Genomic DNA, 16,759 nt, shown 5'->3' with positions numbered 1-16,759 from the left:
TCCATCCATACACATGTATATATTACATGTTATTATTTTATTGAATTTCTGAACTTTGCTCAATTCCAGTGTAAATTAATATGCAATGAACTGCGTTAAATTAAAAAAAAAAAAAGTTTTAAGAAAACCATAGGATATACCTTCAAACTAAAGAATATTTAAAACTAAGATTATGCAGGTACTAATGAATAATGCTGCTAATTTTCACCTCTGCAGTGCTGACATTGTTAGTGTTCCTGTTCCCTGTACTGTAGCGCTACCAACATTATTAGTATTGTATATGTTCCTGACACTCACACCAATCAGTCTTCAGTCTGGAAAAGGGACACTTCAGCTTCACTACACTTTGCAGCTATTTTCTCTAACGTCCTAGAGGATGCTGGGGTCCATATTAGTACCACAGGATATAGACTGGTCCACCAGAAGCCATTGGCACTTTAAGAGTTTAATAGTGTGGGCTGGCTACTCCCTCTGTGCCCCTCCTACCAGACTCAGTTTAGAAAATGTGCCCGGAGGAGCCGGTCACAGTTAGGGGAGCTCTCCTGAGCTTCTTTAGTAAAGTTTATTTTAGAGTTTGTTTTTTTACAGGGAGACTGCTGGCAACAGCCTCCCTGCATCGAGGGACTGAGGGGGGAGCAGTGTCCGCCCTGCGGGGTCTTGAGCCACTGCCTCTGCTGACTGGACATTGAGCTCCAGAGGGACAGATCGCGCCCCGCCGCAGGGGAACGCTCACCCCGGCAGCCAGCCGCCCACCCCCTCAATGTGCTGAAGTTGGCGAGTTAGTCACTGTCCCCCCTTACAAGCGGGGGGACAGTGTGAAGAGGGCGGCTTAAGGGTGGGAGCGCGGTATTAACCCGGACGTGCTCCCGGGCAGCTCAGCGGTACTGCTGTGCGGCACTGTGAGGGTTGCCCTGAGCTAGCAAGGTACCCTACACTGACCATTTCCAGCCTGTCGGGGTCCGCGGATCTCAGCCAGCACAGAATTCTTCCGGCCAGTATAATCTTCGAGAGCGGGAAGACAGCGCCATTTGAAGGGGCGGAGCTTCTCAGAGCGGACCCTGCAGAATTCAGCGCCATTTTCCCTGCCTGCAATCACTACCAGTGGATGTCCAGGTCCCTCCAGTGCAACTCCAGCTATCTGTACAGTACCAGGCGGTTGTAGAAAGGGGGGGCTGTATTATAGGCTGTGCTCTTTTTTACAGATAATAAGAAGCCCCCCCTCACCTTCCCGGCATCCAAAGAATTAAATGCCTTCTTTGAAAAAGCCTGGGAAACTCCGGAAAAGAAATTTCAGATCCCTAAGAGGGTCTTGGTTGCTTTTCCCTTCCCAGAGGAAGATAGAAAGAAGTGGGAGTCTCCACCGATAGTTGACGTCTCTGTCTCCAGGCTGTCAAAACAGGTGGTTTTACCAGTCCCGGGATCTACCACGTTGAAGGCAGATCGCAAGGTGGATGCTACGCTAAAATCCATTACATGGCTTCCGGGGCTATATTACGGCCTACTATAGCCTGTGCTTGGATTGCAAAAGCTATTGCCAGGTGGTCGATCGCTCTGCAGGAGGAGTCGACTTCGCTGGATAAAGGTGACGTTGATGTATTTTTACGCCATATTCAGGATTCTGCAGGGTTCCTGGTGGATTCCATGAAGGACCTGGGTTCCATGGCTGCAGGGATCTCCTCCATGTCCGTCTCGGCTCGCAGGGGTCTCTAGCTGCGCCAATGGTCTGCGGAAGTGGAGTCCAGGAAAAGCATGGAGGGCCTACCCTATACTGGTCAGGCTCTCTTTGGGGAGGCGCTGGATGCATGGATTGCCTTGGCTACCGTGGGTAAGTCTCCTGTTCTACCCTCAGCTGCACCGGCTATGAAGAAGCCTTTTACACCTGCCACTTCACAGTTATTTCAGCCCGCGAAGCCTAGAAAGAACAAGCCTTCGAACTCCTTCTTCAGAGGTGGTCGTGCCAAGGGAAAGAAACCTGCTCTCGCAGGTTCCCAAACCCAGAAGCCCGCTTCTGATACCCCTAAGTCCTCTGCATGACGGTGGACTGTCAGGCCTGGACGAGGGTCAGGTGGGGGCAAGACTCCGGCAGTTCAGCCACGTCTGGGTGTCGTCTGGCCTAGACCCCTGGGTACTGGATATAGTGTCCAGGGGGTACAGACTGGAGTTTCAAAACCCCCCCACCTCTTCTTCAAGTCAGGCTTGCCAGCTCTGCTGGCATACAGAACAGTTCTTCTGGAGGCCATCCGAAAACCGGTGGTGTCAGAGGTCATTGTTCCGGTTCCACCTCAGCAGTGGAACATGGGTTATTATTCGAACCTTTTCGTGGTACCGAAACCGGATGGTTCGGTACGGCCTAGTCTAAACTTAGTCATTGAACCCTTATCTCAGGGAGTTCAAATTCAAGATGGAATCTCTGAGAGCTGTCATCTCAGGACTGACGGAGGGGGAGTTCCTGGTGTCTCTGGACATCAAGGATGCTTACCTCCACATTCCCATTTCGTCGCCGCATCAGGCATATCTCAGGTTTTTCACTGTTGGACGATCACTATCTGTTCCAGGCGCTGCCGTTTGGCCTCTCCACAGCTCCAAGGATCTTCACCAAGGTGATGGCGGAGATGATGGTTCTCCTCCGCAGACAGGAGGAGAACATAATTCCATATCTGGACGATCTACTGATCAAGGCGTCGTCCAGGGAGAGGTTGTTGCGATCCATCGCGCTCACGACACCGCAGCTCAGGAAGCACGGCTGGATCCTGAACCTTCCGCAGTGTATCAGCTGGAGCCGACAAGGAGGGTGTCTTTCCTGGGAATGATTCTCGACACGGAAGTGCAGAGGGTATTTCTCCCGGCGGATAAAGCATTGGTGATTCAAACAATGGTCCGGGATGTCTTAAAGCCTACCCGGGTATCGGTTCATCCATGCATATGCCTTCTGGGGAAGATGGTTGCCGCCTACGAGGCTCTGCAGTACGGCAGGTTTCATGCTCGACCTTTTCTACTGGACCTCTTGGACCAGTGGTCCGGCTCTCACCTACACATGCACAAGAGGATACGCCTGTCTCCGAAAGCCAGGATTTCACTCCTCTGGTGGCTACAACTTCTGCACCTTCTGGAAGACCGAAGGTTTGGAATTCAAGACTGGATCCTTTTAACCACAGATACAAGTCTAAGAGGTTGTAGAGCTGTCGCTCTGGGGGAAACCTTTCAGGGAAGATGGTCAGATCAAGAATCCCTTCTCCCAATAAACTTCCTGGAACTCAGGGCCGTGTACAACGCCCTTCTGCAAGCAGCACACCTACTACAGGATCGGGCTGTTCAGGTGCAGTCAACTTGACCACAGTGGCCTACATAAACCGACAAGGTGTAACGAAGAGCAGGGCTGCCATGTCAGAGGTATCAAAAATCCTCCTTTGGGCAGAAAGGCACGTGGTGGCGATGTCGGCAATCTTCATTCCGGGTGTAGACAACTGGGAAGCAGACTTACTCAGAAGACACGATCTCCATCCAGGAGAGTGGGGCCACCATCCAGAGGTGTTCGAGGAGGTAACCGGTTGGTGGGGGGTTCCTCTCATAGACATGATGGCCTCCCGCCTCAACAAGATGATACGGAGGTACTGTTTCAGGTCGAGAGACCCACAGGCAGTGGCGGTGGACGCTCTGGTAACACCGTGGGTGTTCCCGTCAGTGTATGTGTTCCCTCCACTTTCTCTGACACCAAAGGTTCTTCAACTAGTAAGAAGAGCAAAGGTTCTGGCAATCCTTATTGCTCCCGACTGGCCAAGGAGGGCTTGGTATGCGGATCTACTGGATCTTCTGCTAGAAGATCCAAGGCCGTTGCCTCTTCGGGAGGATCTGCTACTGCAGGGGCCGTTCGCTTATCAAGACTTACCACGGCTACGTTTGACGGCATGGCGGTTGAACGCCAGATCTTCGCTCGGAAAGGTATCCCGAGTGAGTTAATTCCTACCCTGATACAGGCTAGGAAGGGGGTAACGTCTAAACATTACCATCGCATTTGGAAAAAGTATGTTTCTTGGTGTGAGTCCAAGAAATTTCCTGCGGTGGAGTTTCAACTTGGACGTTTTCTCCTTTTCCTGCAAGCAGGGGTGGATATGGGACTGAGATTGGGCTCCATCAAGGTCCAGATCTCTGCTTTGTCCATCTTCTTCCAAAAACAATTGGCTGTCCACCCTGAGGTTCAGACCTTTTTGAAAGGGGTTCTGCACATCCAGCCTCCCTTTGTGGCGCCAACGGCACCATGGGATCTTGATGTGGTGTTGCAGTTCCTGCAGTCTGCTTGGTTTGAGCCTCTACAGGAGGCCGATCTCAAGTTTCTTACGTGGAAGGCGGTCACTTTGTTGGCCTTGGCTTCTGCACGACGCGTGTCGGAATTAGGGGCTTTTACAAGATAAAGCTCCCATCTGATTTTCCATGAAGACAGGGCGGAACTTAGGACTCGTCCACAGTTCCTGCCTAAGGTTGTGTCGGCTTTCCATATCAACCAACCTATTCTGGTGCCAGTGGCTACTGACTCCTCAATTACTTCAAAGGCCTTGGATGTGGTGAGGACCTTGAAGATTTATGTGAAGAGGACAGCTCGTCATAGGAAAAGTGACTCTGTTTGTCCTCTATGATCCCAAGAAAATTGGGTGTCCTACTTCTAAGCAGTCGATTTCATGCTGGATCAGATTCACTATCCAACATGATTATTCCACGGCAGGATTGCCGTGTCCGAAATCTGTAAAGGCCCACTCTACTCGTAAAGTGGGCTCTTCCTGGGCGGCTGCCCGGGGTGTCTCTGCTGTACAACTCTGCCGAGCGGCTACTTGGTCTGGGTCGAACACGTTTGCCAAGTTTTACAAGTTCGATACTTTGGCCTCTGATGACCTCAAGTTTGGTCAAGCAGTGTTGCAGGAACTTCCGCACTCTCCCTCCCGTACTGGGAGCTTTGGTACATCCCCATGGTACTAATATGGACCCCAGCATCCTCTAGGACGTTAGAGAAAATAGGATTTTGGTTACCTACCGGTAAATCCTTTTCTCGTAGTCCGTAGAGGATGCCGGGCGCCCGCCCTGCGCTGCGTTTTCCTGTTTTGGTTTTATATAGTTCAGTACTTCCTGGTTCTTAGGTAAGTTCTGCGTTATTTCCTTTTTCAGCCATTGCTGATTTGTTCCTGCATTTTAGCTGGATTTGTCTGTTGTGTGAGCTGGTATGAATCTTGCCACTATCTGTGTAATTCCTTCTCTCGAAGTATGTTGTCTCCTCGGGCACAGTTTATAGACTGAGTCTGGTAGGAGGGGCATAGAGGGAGGAGCCAGCCCACACTATTAAACTTAAAGTGCCAATGGCTCCTGGTGGACCCGTCTATACCCCATGGTACTAATGTGGACCCCAGCATCCTCTACGGACTACGAGAAAAGGATTTACCGGAAGGTAACCAAAATCCTATTTTTTGAGGGCACAAGACTTTGGGGCCATTCCATAGTATTGTATCGGACTTGGCAAATGCAGAGTCGAGGGGTCCCCACATTTACCCCTGTCTTCCTTCTCTATTGCACATGTGTGTGTAGTTAGCATACAGTATATGGGAAGGGGGGGGACCAGTGTGAATCAGCTACATATGCGCTTGTCCACCTTAAAGTAGTGGTAAATCCATTTGGTTGCTATGGATAGCGTCACCTTCCTATCACAGTATCATTTGATGGTTCTGTTCAATCAAGTTTTATTAAAATCTACAGAAATATTTTAGGGAGCCAATTCAGGTCTTGGTGATATGTGGATAAATACTGAAAGCGAATGGCTTTTATCTTGTAGACAGAATAGGTATGATAATTATTTGCTCACGTTAATGATTTGTTAGTAGAACAGAAGGTGTGGCTATGTTTCTGAGAGGTGTGTACAAATACAATCAGGGGTGTTTAGCAACAGTCCTGGGAACAAAATGCCATACTGTAATACATTCAACCAGTCTAACTGATTTGCGATATCTCTATGAATGTGTGACTTGGCTTTTATGAATACCTGGCCATATTGGTAGTCATTTCGGGATGTGGTTTCTTTAATGACTGCTGGTCCTGAGTTAGGAACATTTAGTGTTGTAGTGGTGGTTGGTACAAATGTAAACCTTCACACTGTACTCATAGCTGTACTGTGAAACGTTTATTTTCAGTGTTTCTTTGCTATTTCTCTAAATACAGTGTAGCCCAGATAAATAAAACAATATTAAAATATAGAGACAAGTGTGACTTCTAAATACAAATATGTATATAACTTTAATGATAGTGTGCTATATGATATTGTTATAATGTACATGCATGCATGCATAGATATATTGAACAAGAAAGTATGGATATGCAACGCAGGGAACAGGAGAACTTTCTAGAGCGGGGGTGTCTCGAGGAATGGGACTTTTCCCTGCTGGGAAGGGAGCGTGAGCCAGCAGAAACGGACTACATACGGGACCCAAAGTAACGGCTGAAAAAGACAGTTGGTGCGAGCGGCAGTGCTGAGGGAGAGCACAGCAGCAGCAGCAGATCAGGAGGATAGAGAAAGAGGGATATGTGGAGACACCACCGGCGGTGGTGGTATTGAAGGAGAAGAGAATGGCAGCGGCAGCAGCGGTACAGTGAGGTCAGGTATCTGACAGGTACCCGTAGCAACGCACCTGCAGAGGAGGTCGGTGAGGTGATTGTGCTCAGTGCCCATGTCCCTGAACTACACGTCAGATAAGTCAGGACTAGTGTGGAGGAAGAGAGTCGGGGGAGTACTTACATATACACATTGACTGACACTAAAGAGAGAGGCGGAGAAGAGGGGAGGATCAAAGGATAAAGTACATCAATAGGGGACCAGATTATAGTTAATACCTGGTAGCCCAATTCATAGCCCTCTATGCACGGGGACAGGCTGCTAACGGTGATAGCAGTGGAGAAGTAGTTTTGCCTCGTATTTGGATATGGCACTCTGAACATTTACATATTGAATGTGATACCATTAACACAGGGAGACTGAGCGGTATACACACATGCATTACTGGAAGTCATATCAGGAGGAAGAGGACTAAGTCATTTATGAGCTGCAGCCTAAATATACAGATGTTAATAAGTTATTGACTACTCAGAGTAGAAAGAGAGCACTACTCCCTCTCGACTGTTCACAGGTCGATAGGAAAGGGAGTATGATGGACATTAATGCTCAGTGTCAGTGAAACCAACCCCTCAGGGTACAAGGATCTCCTCCCCCCTGCCAGAAATTGTATGGATGGACGAGGGGTGTGCCACTTTAGCAAAACCACTCTCCGAGCCACGTGAGGTAGAAACACAATGCACCTATATTGATACCCCCTTCTAGCGAATAGACACCACTATACCCCTGACCCACCAAGTAGTCATTTGACTAAGACAATTTGAATTATATGACCTTGGAAGCCCAGTGGTGAAGTACTCCCTGAAAGAGTGTCCTTAATTGGCCTTAGCGACAAAGTAATCACTTACATCATGCCAATGGAGAGTACTGGTGAATTCGATGTATGCTTTGTTGGAAGTGAACTTACAGCTGAAGAGAGGAATGGCTTGGTCAAGGAACTGGATTGTCGAAGGCAAGCTTTCTCCACTGGAGAGTGGGATCTAGGAATGGCTAAAGGGGTGGAACACCATATAAAGTTAACGGATGACACTCCTTTTCGTGAGCGGTCACGACGAATAGCGCCAGCTGACTTTGAGGACGTGAGAAGACACTTGAAGGGGTTATTAGAAAACCAGGTGATAATTGAATCTAAGAGCCCATATGCTTTCCCCATAGTCATCGCTAGGAAAAAGAACGGGAATATTCGGATGTGTATCGACTATAGAACGCTGAACCAAAGGACAGTGACCGATCAATATACGGTACCCCGAATAGATGAGGCTCTAGACTGTTTGCAGGGAAGTGTTCTATTCTCAGTCCTTGACCTAAGGAATGGTTATTATCAGATACCAATGTGCCCAGAGGACCGAGATAAAACCGCTTTTATATGCCCACTGGGATTTTTCGAATTTCTCCAAATGCTACAGGGAGTGAAAGGGGCCCCAGCGACTTTTCAGAGGACAATGGAGAAGATTATCGGTGATATGAATTACCGAGAAGTGTTGGTGTATCTGGACGATATAATCGTATTTGGAGCCACACTTGAAGAACACAACCGTCGCCTCATAAAGGTCCTAGAGAGATTGATTGAAGGTGGTCTAAAACTATCATTAGATAAATGCCACTTATGTCAACTGAGTGTTAAATATCTGGGGCATATCGTGAGTAAAGACGGAGTAGCCACAGACCCTGAGAAGGTTAGAGCGGTAGAGAACTGGCCACGACCAACCAAACTAAGAGAACTAAGATCGTTTCTGGGATTCTGTGGATATTACCGCAGGTTTGTTTCAAACTATTCTGCACTTGCTAAACCACTAACTGATCTAACGAAGGGATACTTACCTGTAAAAGGAAAAAAAAAGACTCAAGACAGGAATAATAGAGAATGTCTATAAGACTAATGAGCCATTTGGAGAGAGGTGGACGAGTGAATGTGAGAAAGCTTTTAGAGGCTTAAAGGAGAAATTGACAAAAGCTCCGGTGCTGGCTTATGCGGACCCTAATTTGCCCTATGTTCTACACATTGATGCCTCCATAGAAGGGCTTGGAGGTGTACTGTATCAGAGACATCAGAATGAACTAAAACTAGTGTCTTTCGCCAGTAGAGGAGTGTCTGTTAGTGAGAAGCGATATCCTACACATAAGTTAGAATTTCTAGCCTTGAAGTGGTGCATTGTGGACAAGTTCCATGATTATTTATATGGAGCAAAATTCGAGGTTCACACCGATAACAACCCGCTCACCTACATACACACCACGGCGAAATTAGACGCGACTGGACACCGATGGTTGGCAGCTTTGGCCTTGTATGAGTTCTCTCTAAAGTACCGGCCAGGAGTGAATAACATTGACGCAGATTCTTTATCCAGGATTCCTGGACAGGTAGTGGAAAAGAAGGATAGTGATGAGTGGATTGAAGTACCTGCCGGAGAGATTCGGGGTATGTGTCATATCCTGCGAGTGGATAACACTCTGAAGAATATGCAAGTAAGTGCGCTGGGAGCTTCTCCGGAGGCTATACCCCTATCGTATTGTTGGGTCAGCTTGATGGATCTGGAAGGTTTACCCAAATTGAAAGAATGTCAAATTCGACAGGACCAATTCAGGGATTCAAGTATTAAACATGTAATGCCTGGAAAGTGTAGAGGCACTTCTATTGAGCCTGAGGTGGAAGAGGAAGTTAGACTCCTGAATAGGCAAAGGAAGAATTTGGTTATCATTCGAGGAATATTACATCGATGTATTAAGCAGAATGATGGAAGAGAAAGATACCAACTGGTACTACCCAAGAAACACCGGTTGAAAGTCATGCATTCCCTTCATGATAAACATGGGCACCTGGGGTATGAGAAGACTCTAAAACTAGTGACTGATCGATTCTATTGGCCAGGAATGAACAGGGAGATCGAACGATATTGCAGAAATTGTGGGAACTGTGTAGTGAGGAAGACATTACCGTCCAGAGTAGCTCCATTGGTGACATTCAAGAGTACTGGTCCTATGGATCTTGTATGCATGGATTTTTTGACACTAGAAGTAGAATCGGGAAACAAATGTAATATTCTGGTGGTGACAGATCACTTCACCCGATATGCCCAGGCGTACATAACTCCCAACCAAAAGGCGGTCACTGTAGCGAATACTCTCTGGAACAAGTTCTTTATCCACTATGGGCTCCCAAATAGGCTGCACTCAGACCAGGGCAGAGATTTTGAGAGCAAGTTGATCAAGGAACTATGTAAGAGCTGTGGTATTACGAAATCACGAACCACGCCCTATCATCCCCAGGGTGACCCACAGCCGGAACGTTTTAATAGGACGTTACTTAATATGCTGGGGACCTTAAGTCCTCTAAGTAAGGTTCATTGGAAAAGGCATATTACTCAGTTAGTACACGCGTACAACTGCACGCAGAGCGAAGCCACTGGGTATTCACCTTATTACCTCATGTTTGGGAGGGAAGCTAAACTCCCGATAGATGTAAGCATGGGTGTGTCTTCAGGAGAAAGTTCCTATTCCTCTCATACAAGTTATGTGAAGAAATTACGGGAAGAATTGAAGAGAGCATACGAGTTAGCCGAGAGTACTGCAAACAAACTAGGAAACAAGAACAAAACCCGATACGATCGGAAAGTGAGGGACCAAGTATTAGCACCGGGAGACAGAGTATTACTCCGAAGGTTAGGAACACCAAAGAAATTCAAAATTGTCAATAGGTGGAAAGAACAGCCATATGTGGTGGTCGAGAAGCTCCCAAATCTGCCAGTATATAAAATACAACCGGAAGATGGATCAGGAGCCGTTTTAACTTATCATCGACAACACCTGCTCCCTATTGGGCGTGAAGTACGCTTGGACTCATTTACAGAGGAGAATGAGGTTCGGATCACAAAAGGAGAGTCTCTAAAGAGGGATGAACTAAATGGAGTTGGAGATACAGAGGTAGAAGAAGAAAATGGGGGTTACTACTACAAGGATCCAATCGGAGGCAGAAGAGAATCGCAAAGACCACGTTGATATTGAGTATGGCGATTTTCCTGGGGAAGGGTTGGAAATAATAGAGGAAGATGTAATTGAGAATGGCCCGGGAATAGGCCTGGTAGAAGAAGATAGGGAGGTACCGGGAAACTGGAGGCATCATACTGCAGGTGACTCTAACAGCACAACTGAGGTGGAGTACAGCAGACCAGAAAGACAAAGACGGGCTCCTTTGATATTTACGTATGATCAGTTAGGAACCCCTTGTACAATTCCCCGAGTTAATCATTTAGGTATGGTGTTCTCTTGGCCGTATTTTGAAGGAAATATAGCTGACAACGGAATATTAGAATACTAGTGTGTGGTGATCTAGCTTGAAAAAATCGCATAGATCACCAGGGGGAGAGTGTAGCCCAGATAAATAAAACAATATTAAAATATAGAGACAAGTGTGACTTCTAAATACAAATATATATATAACTTTAATGATAGTGTGCTATATGATATTGTTATAATGTACATGCATGCATAGATATATTGAACAAGAAAGTATGGATATGCAACGCAGGGAACAGGAGAACTTTCTAGAGCGGGGGTGTCTCGAGGAATGGGACTTTTCCCTGCTGGGAAGGGAGCGTGAGCCAGCAGAAACGGACTACATACGGGACCCAAAGTAACGGCTGAAAAAGACAGTTGGTGCGAGCGGCAGTGCTGAGGGAGAGCACAGCAGCAGCAGCAGATCAGGAGGATAGAGAAAGAGGGATATGTGGAGACACCACCGGCGGTGGTGGTATTGAAGGAGAAGAGAATGGCAGCGGCAGCAGCGGTACAGTGAGGTCAGGTATCTGACAGGTACCCGTAGCAACGCACCTGCAGAGGAGGTCGGTGAGGTGATTGTGCTCAGTGCCCATGTCCCTGAACTACACGTCAGGTAAGTCAGGACTGGTGTGGAGGAAGAGAGTCGGGGGAGTACTTACATATACACATTGACTGACACTAAAGAGCGAGGCGGAGAAGAGGGGAGGATCAAAGGATAAAGTACAACAATAGGGGACCAGATTATAGTTAATACCTGGTAGCCCAATTCATAGCCCTCTATGCACGGGGACAGGCTGCTAACGGTGATAGCAGTGGAGAAGTAGTTTTGCCTCGTATTTGGATATGGCACTCTGAACATTTACATATTGAATGTGATACCATTAACACAGGGAGACTGAGCGGTATACACACATGCATTACTGGAAGTCATATCAGGAGGAAGAGGACTAAGTCATTTATGAGCTGCAGCCTAAATATACAGATGTTAATAAGTTATTGACTACTCAGAGTAGAAAGAGAGCACTACTCCCTCTCGACTGTTCACAGGTCGATAGGAAAGGGAGTATGATGGACATTAATGCTCAGTGTCAGTGAAACCAACCCCTCAGGGTACAAGGATCTCCTCCCCCCTGCCAGAAATTGTATGGATGGACGAGGGGTGTGCCACTTTAGCAAAACCACTCTCCGAGCCACGTGAGGTAGAAACACAATTCACCTATATTGATACCCCCTTCTAGCGAATAGACACCACTATACCCCTGACCCACCAAGTAGTCATTTGACTAAGACAATTTGAATTATATGACCTTGGAAGCCCAGTGGTGAAGTACTCCCTGAAAGAGTGTCCTTAATTGGCCTTAGCGACAAAGTAATCACTTACATCATCAGTCTGCTGACTACAAGAGGTGATCGTTTTGCTTACTAGTGTACCGCAGAGGAAATATCACAGCTATAATACCGGAGATAGTTAAGTTGAGCAGAAGACTGATGGATAATACGAATAAACCAAGACTACCAGGTAAACCAGAACACTGTTAGAGTGTGAACTAATTTACCAGGGCCCCAACAGTGCACTAAATAACTCTGAGTACCCGGGTCACTCATATATATGGTATTATTATTATTTTGTTTTTTTGTATTGCATGCAAATCTGTTTGTATAGGCCCATAGAGAGGGATTAGCCGGGAAAACCCTACTGCATGTTATTGAGTGTTTCATAAGAGTTATTGGTCATATGCTATTTATTTGCAACATAATAAAACCTGTTATACTTACCATCACTGAGTCGAAGTGAAAGAAGGATACAAAGAACCTAGAGGGAAAAGGAGAGAAAGGTATAAGGTATGCTAGTGTATATAAATAGCACAACATACTGATCATACATACATACATACATACATACATACATACATACATACATACATACATACACTAGCTAACGGCAGGGCTTACCCAAACAAGCCCGGGTTTACAAATTGGTTTGGGTGGAGGCACAAGATATTCATAGTTATTTTCACTTAACGGTAACCCCCAGATAACTATCAGCTAGAGAGAAGGGGTTACAACAACTTTGTCATCACTCAATAAATAGTAGACAAAATATAACATTAGTTGCACATTCCAGGTCAAATCCAACAAATGTGTTGAACAAATAACACAGTGACGATGCACTCTGCAAATGAAGGCAATTTTCTTACAAGTTGGATGCAGTGCTCCCATAAACACCTATAAAGAAAAGCATTAGCTTAATCCTTTATCACACAGACAGCATAGGTGAAAGTGGTTTCCATAAAACCATAGAGAGTATTCAAGCTTTCTAATTAATCATATTTAATGGAAACATCATCTGGAAATGTAGTACAACAATAATAAATTACATTATAATTGGATTAATCAATTTTGATTTCTCATGGTTTCCTAAGGGACCCAGCTGCTAGATACAGTAATGTAGATATAGTGTATACTAACCTTTCTTTTATGTGATCAAGTGAAACTGACATTTAGAGCAGCGAGTTCAGAATACCTGCTTCTCTTAATGCACAGGGGACATTGCCAGTGCCGGCCCTGTACAGAATTGGCCACTGAAATAAAGTTTTATTGAAGTGGAAAATATGCGGCAGACGCCACATGAATACAGATGTAGCCATGCTCATCCTTGCTGTAGTTTCACCATACATGCTCCTTAGTCGCGTCATAAATTTAGCACAGGTTGCTGTGGTAAGGCATACTAAGGGGCAGACATTCCACAGCATGCCATTCACAGCTTCACCACTGGCTGGCAATTGCTTCACTAATAAAAACTAAAGCACTGAAAACACTAGCTAATGGATATGGTACTACATAATACTACTGTATACAATAGCATGCTCTCACACCATATTATGCCCCACACGGTATTGCCTCTGTCACTATTTTAAGCACCCACACTTATGCCCCTGTCACCATATTATGCCCCCACTGTAATGCCTCTGACACCGTATTATGCCTCCACATGTCCCTGTCACCATATTATTCCCCTACTGTAATACAGTGTGCTACAGTACAAGCTCATTGTCAAGGGGTTCTGCCTGTTGTCACGGGAACCCCCAGCCGCCACCGGTCTCTGCAGTCCTGACGGGGACCGCTGTTTATGCCTGCCCCCTGTTAAAAATATTGACCTTCTCATGATGGCCGCTGCCTCCTTTAGCATCTTTAATAACCGGCTTCTATGAGGTGGCGGCCATTTTGGGAGAGACCATTTTCAACATTATTCCAGACTCAATACTGTAACATTCAGTTGCCGTGGCGCCCCGCGGGCAAGCACAGCTTGCCCTGCCCTAGAAACGGCACTGAGCAAACATATGTAATGTGACTAGTTTTTTTCCACTCCATACTGGCGTAGCCACGCACGTCTATCAATCTAAATGTCTTTTGTTTGTTTGTTTGTTTTTTGGGGGGGATGACAAATTATCATCCCTGTAAGTAATACACACATCCTTTTCTTTTTTTCCTTTTCTTTTTTTTTTTTTTTTTTTATACCTGTTTGTTTTGCTCTGATAGAAAATATGTGTGTGTGATACTAGTGTTTGTTTTGGAATATACACAACATAAGCATATTATGCGTAGCCCAGTCTTTCCAGACTCGTGGATTTTTGAACACCGCTCTATAGAAGGCAAACTAAAACCCATGAGTCTGACGGTACCGCTTGCAGACGCGAGTCACTTGAGAGTACTAGAACTGTCCCCTTTTTATGATGAACAAGCTTAAAATAAATATTTAAAATTTCAGAAATAAATAACTGAGCACCACTGGGTTACATTGCATGACTGTCTAACAGGCAGTTCACTGGGTATGGTAACAGGGATCCGGTCTGAAAATCGACACTGTCTAGGTCGACAATGTTTAGGTCAACCACTATAGGTCGACAGTCACTAGGTCAACAGGGTTGGAAGGTCGACAGGGTTTCTAGGTAGACGTGCTAGGTATTGGCATCAGTATGCAGGGCTGTTTCTAGCCAATTTGGCTCCCAGTGCGAGATTTAAAAATGCGCCCCCCCATGACATTAAAAAATGTGCCCACACACACACACCTAGATAAAAGCAAACGTGCACACGCACCTGGCATCTAAATGGGTGTGGCCTCATTTAAATGGGCATGGCCTCGTCTGAAAAGACTACCTCACAATCCAGTTTTTGACCTTGCTCCAACAGATCACGACCACCACAGGAAAAAAAAAATCTACCATATTAAGCCCCACACAGTAATGCCCCCTGCACCATATTATGCCACACACCGCAATGCCCTTGATACATTAAATCCCCACACTACGGCAGGCAAGAGTCCCCATTTCACACATTACGGCAGGTGTCCCCATTTTACACATTGAGAGAGAGAATACTTACAGAGGCGATTACCGCTCTTCGGCCCGCCTCACCAGTCGCTCCTCGCGCCGGCCTTTCCCTCTTCCTAACTTGGATCCCCCTCTGTACTCCGCTCGGGAGAGTTTCGCGGAGTGACGGGGTTGCGTCGTGATGTAACGACGCAACCGCGTCATTTCGTGAAACTCCGCCCCCCAAACGGGTTACTCGGGGAGAAATAGGAGGGGGAGTTGGGAGCCACAGTTAGTGCCGCGGCGGGCGCCCAGTGCGGTTGCACTGCTCGCCTGCCCCAAGAAACGGCCCTGTCAGTATGGGTAATAATTCCTCTCCAGTTTTCTCTATTGTCTTAGATGAAAGTAAAGTTCACTAATCTGCTCTTCCCTTTATGGATCCCAAGTCCCAGTGCTACATTTACAACACATCACACTTTTACCATCCATGTTGTGTTTGTTGTCCATTAGTTTACGTACTGCTTTCACCACCATAGTTATCATGTTCTCTTTTCGGTTTCAAGAAAGTAGTTAATTTTTACAATATATATTTAACAAAAAAACATTTCCTGCGTCATATTTTTTTCCCACATCTCCTAAATGATGGCCTCATTTCCCCAGCAGCTACAGTAGTCACATGTGTTCCAGCACTCAGGAGATGTCACACACAGATAATACTAATGGGCTCTCAGTTTTCATAATATCTGCACTGTTGCTTTATTCCAGTAGCTAAGATAACAGGTATCATATCATCATCTGTTTAAATTTCCAACCAAAGACATAAAATTGTTTAGCATGGTTACCCACCTATTTATACCCGCTGTCATTCTGACAGACAACCCTGATGATTCCTGACTTAGATGATTGACTAAGGCACTATTTAGCTTCAGTATTAAATCAAGATTGCAATGCACTTTGCATATTTTTTCTATAGATGGCTCTTTAAATCCACAGGGATCATAAGTTAAACCATTAAGTATTATCAAAAGTAAACTCTAGCCGAGCTTTCCATCCTGTGTCTGGAAGTTTAGCTAGATGGAGCTGTCACTCATGTTTTTTCACTTTTTTTAATAGGCTGTCATTTTAATACATACAAAGTTTTCTCTTTTTTGTGTTTTACTAATATCAGTGCACCTTCTGGTGTTCAGCATTCCTTTGCTGCTCTTCCATGATGTTACTAGTTTTTTAGGTCTCGGCATAGCCAGTCTGAGTATTTAATTTTGTACCAGAGTTTTCAGTAGATTAATGTGCTGAGCTCATGTGCAGGTCCACAACCAAGTGTGTGCGGAGGGGCACCACACATAGCGCTGCAGGGTAGGGGGCGCTGTTGGCAGCACTTGTCAATTATCTGTTTTAATGACTTCACTTGCAGCTTCCCCATTTTTTTTTTTTTTTTTGAAACCCAACATCTCCTGACTGACCCTGTCTCCTGCCCTGACCCCTTCTGTCGCTAATACCTACACAACATTCATGAACTCAACTTGGGATTTCT

General features: G+C 45.8%; 1 protein-coding gene across 1 annotated transcript in view; it reads left to right on the top strand.

Moving 5' to 3' along the window:
• Window positions 1-16,759, top strand: part of ATP6V1H (ATPase H+ transporting V1 subunit H) — a 254,213-nt gene that overhangs the window by 207,297 nt on the left and 30,157 nt on the right. The gene's annotated exons all lie outside the window — the stretch shown is intronic.

Source organism: Pseudophryne corroboree, chromosome 5 (assembly GCF_028390025.1).
Source record: "Pseudophryne corroboree isolate aPseCor3 chromosome 5, aPseCor3.hap2, whole genome shotgun sequence".
NCBI lineage: Eukaryota > Metazoa > Chordata > Amphibia > Anura > Myobatrachidae > Pseudophryne > Pseudophryne corroboree.
The sequence above is the reverse complement of the archived record's forward strand: the minus strand, read 5'-3'. Positions and strand labels throughout refer to the sequence as shown.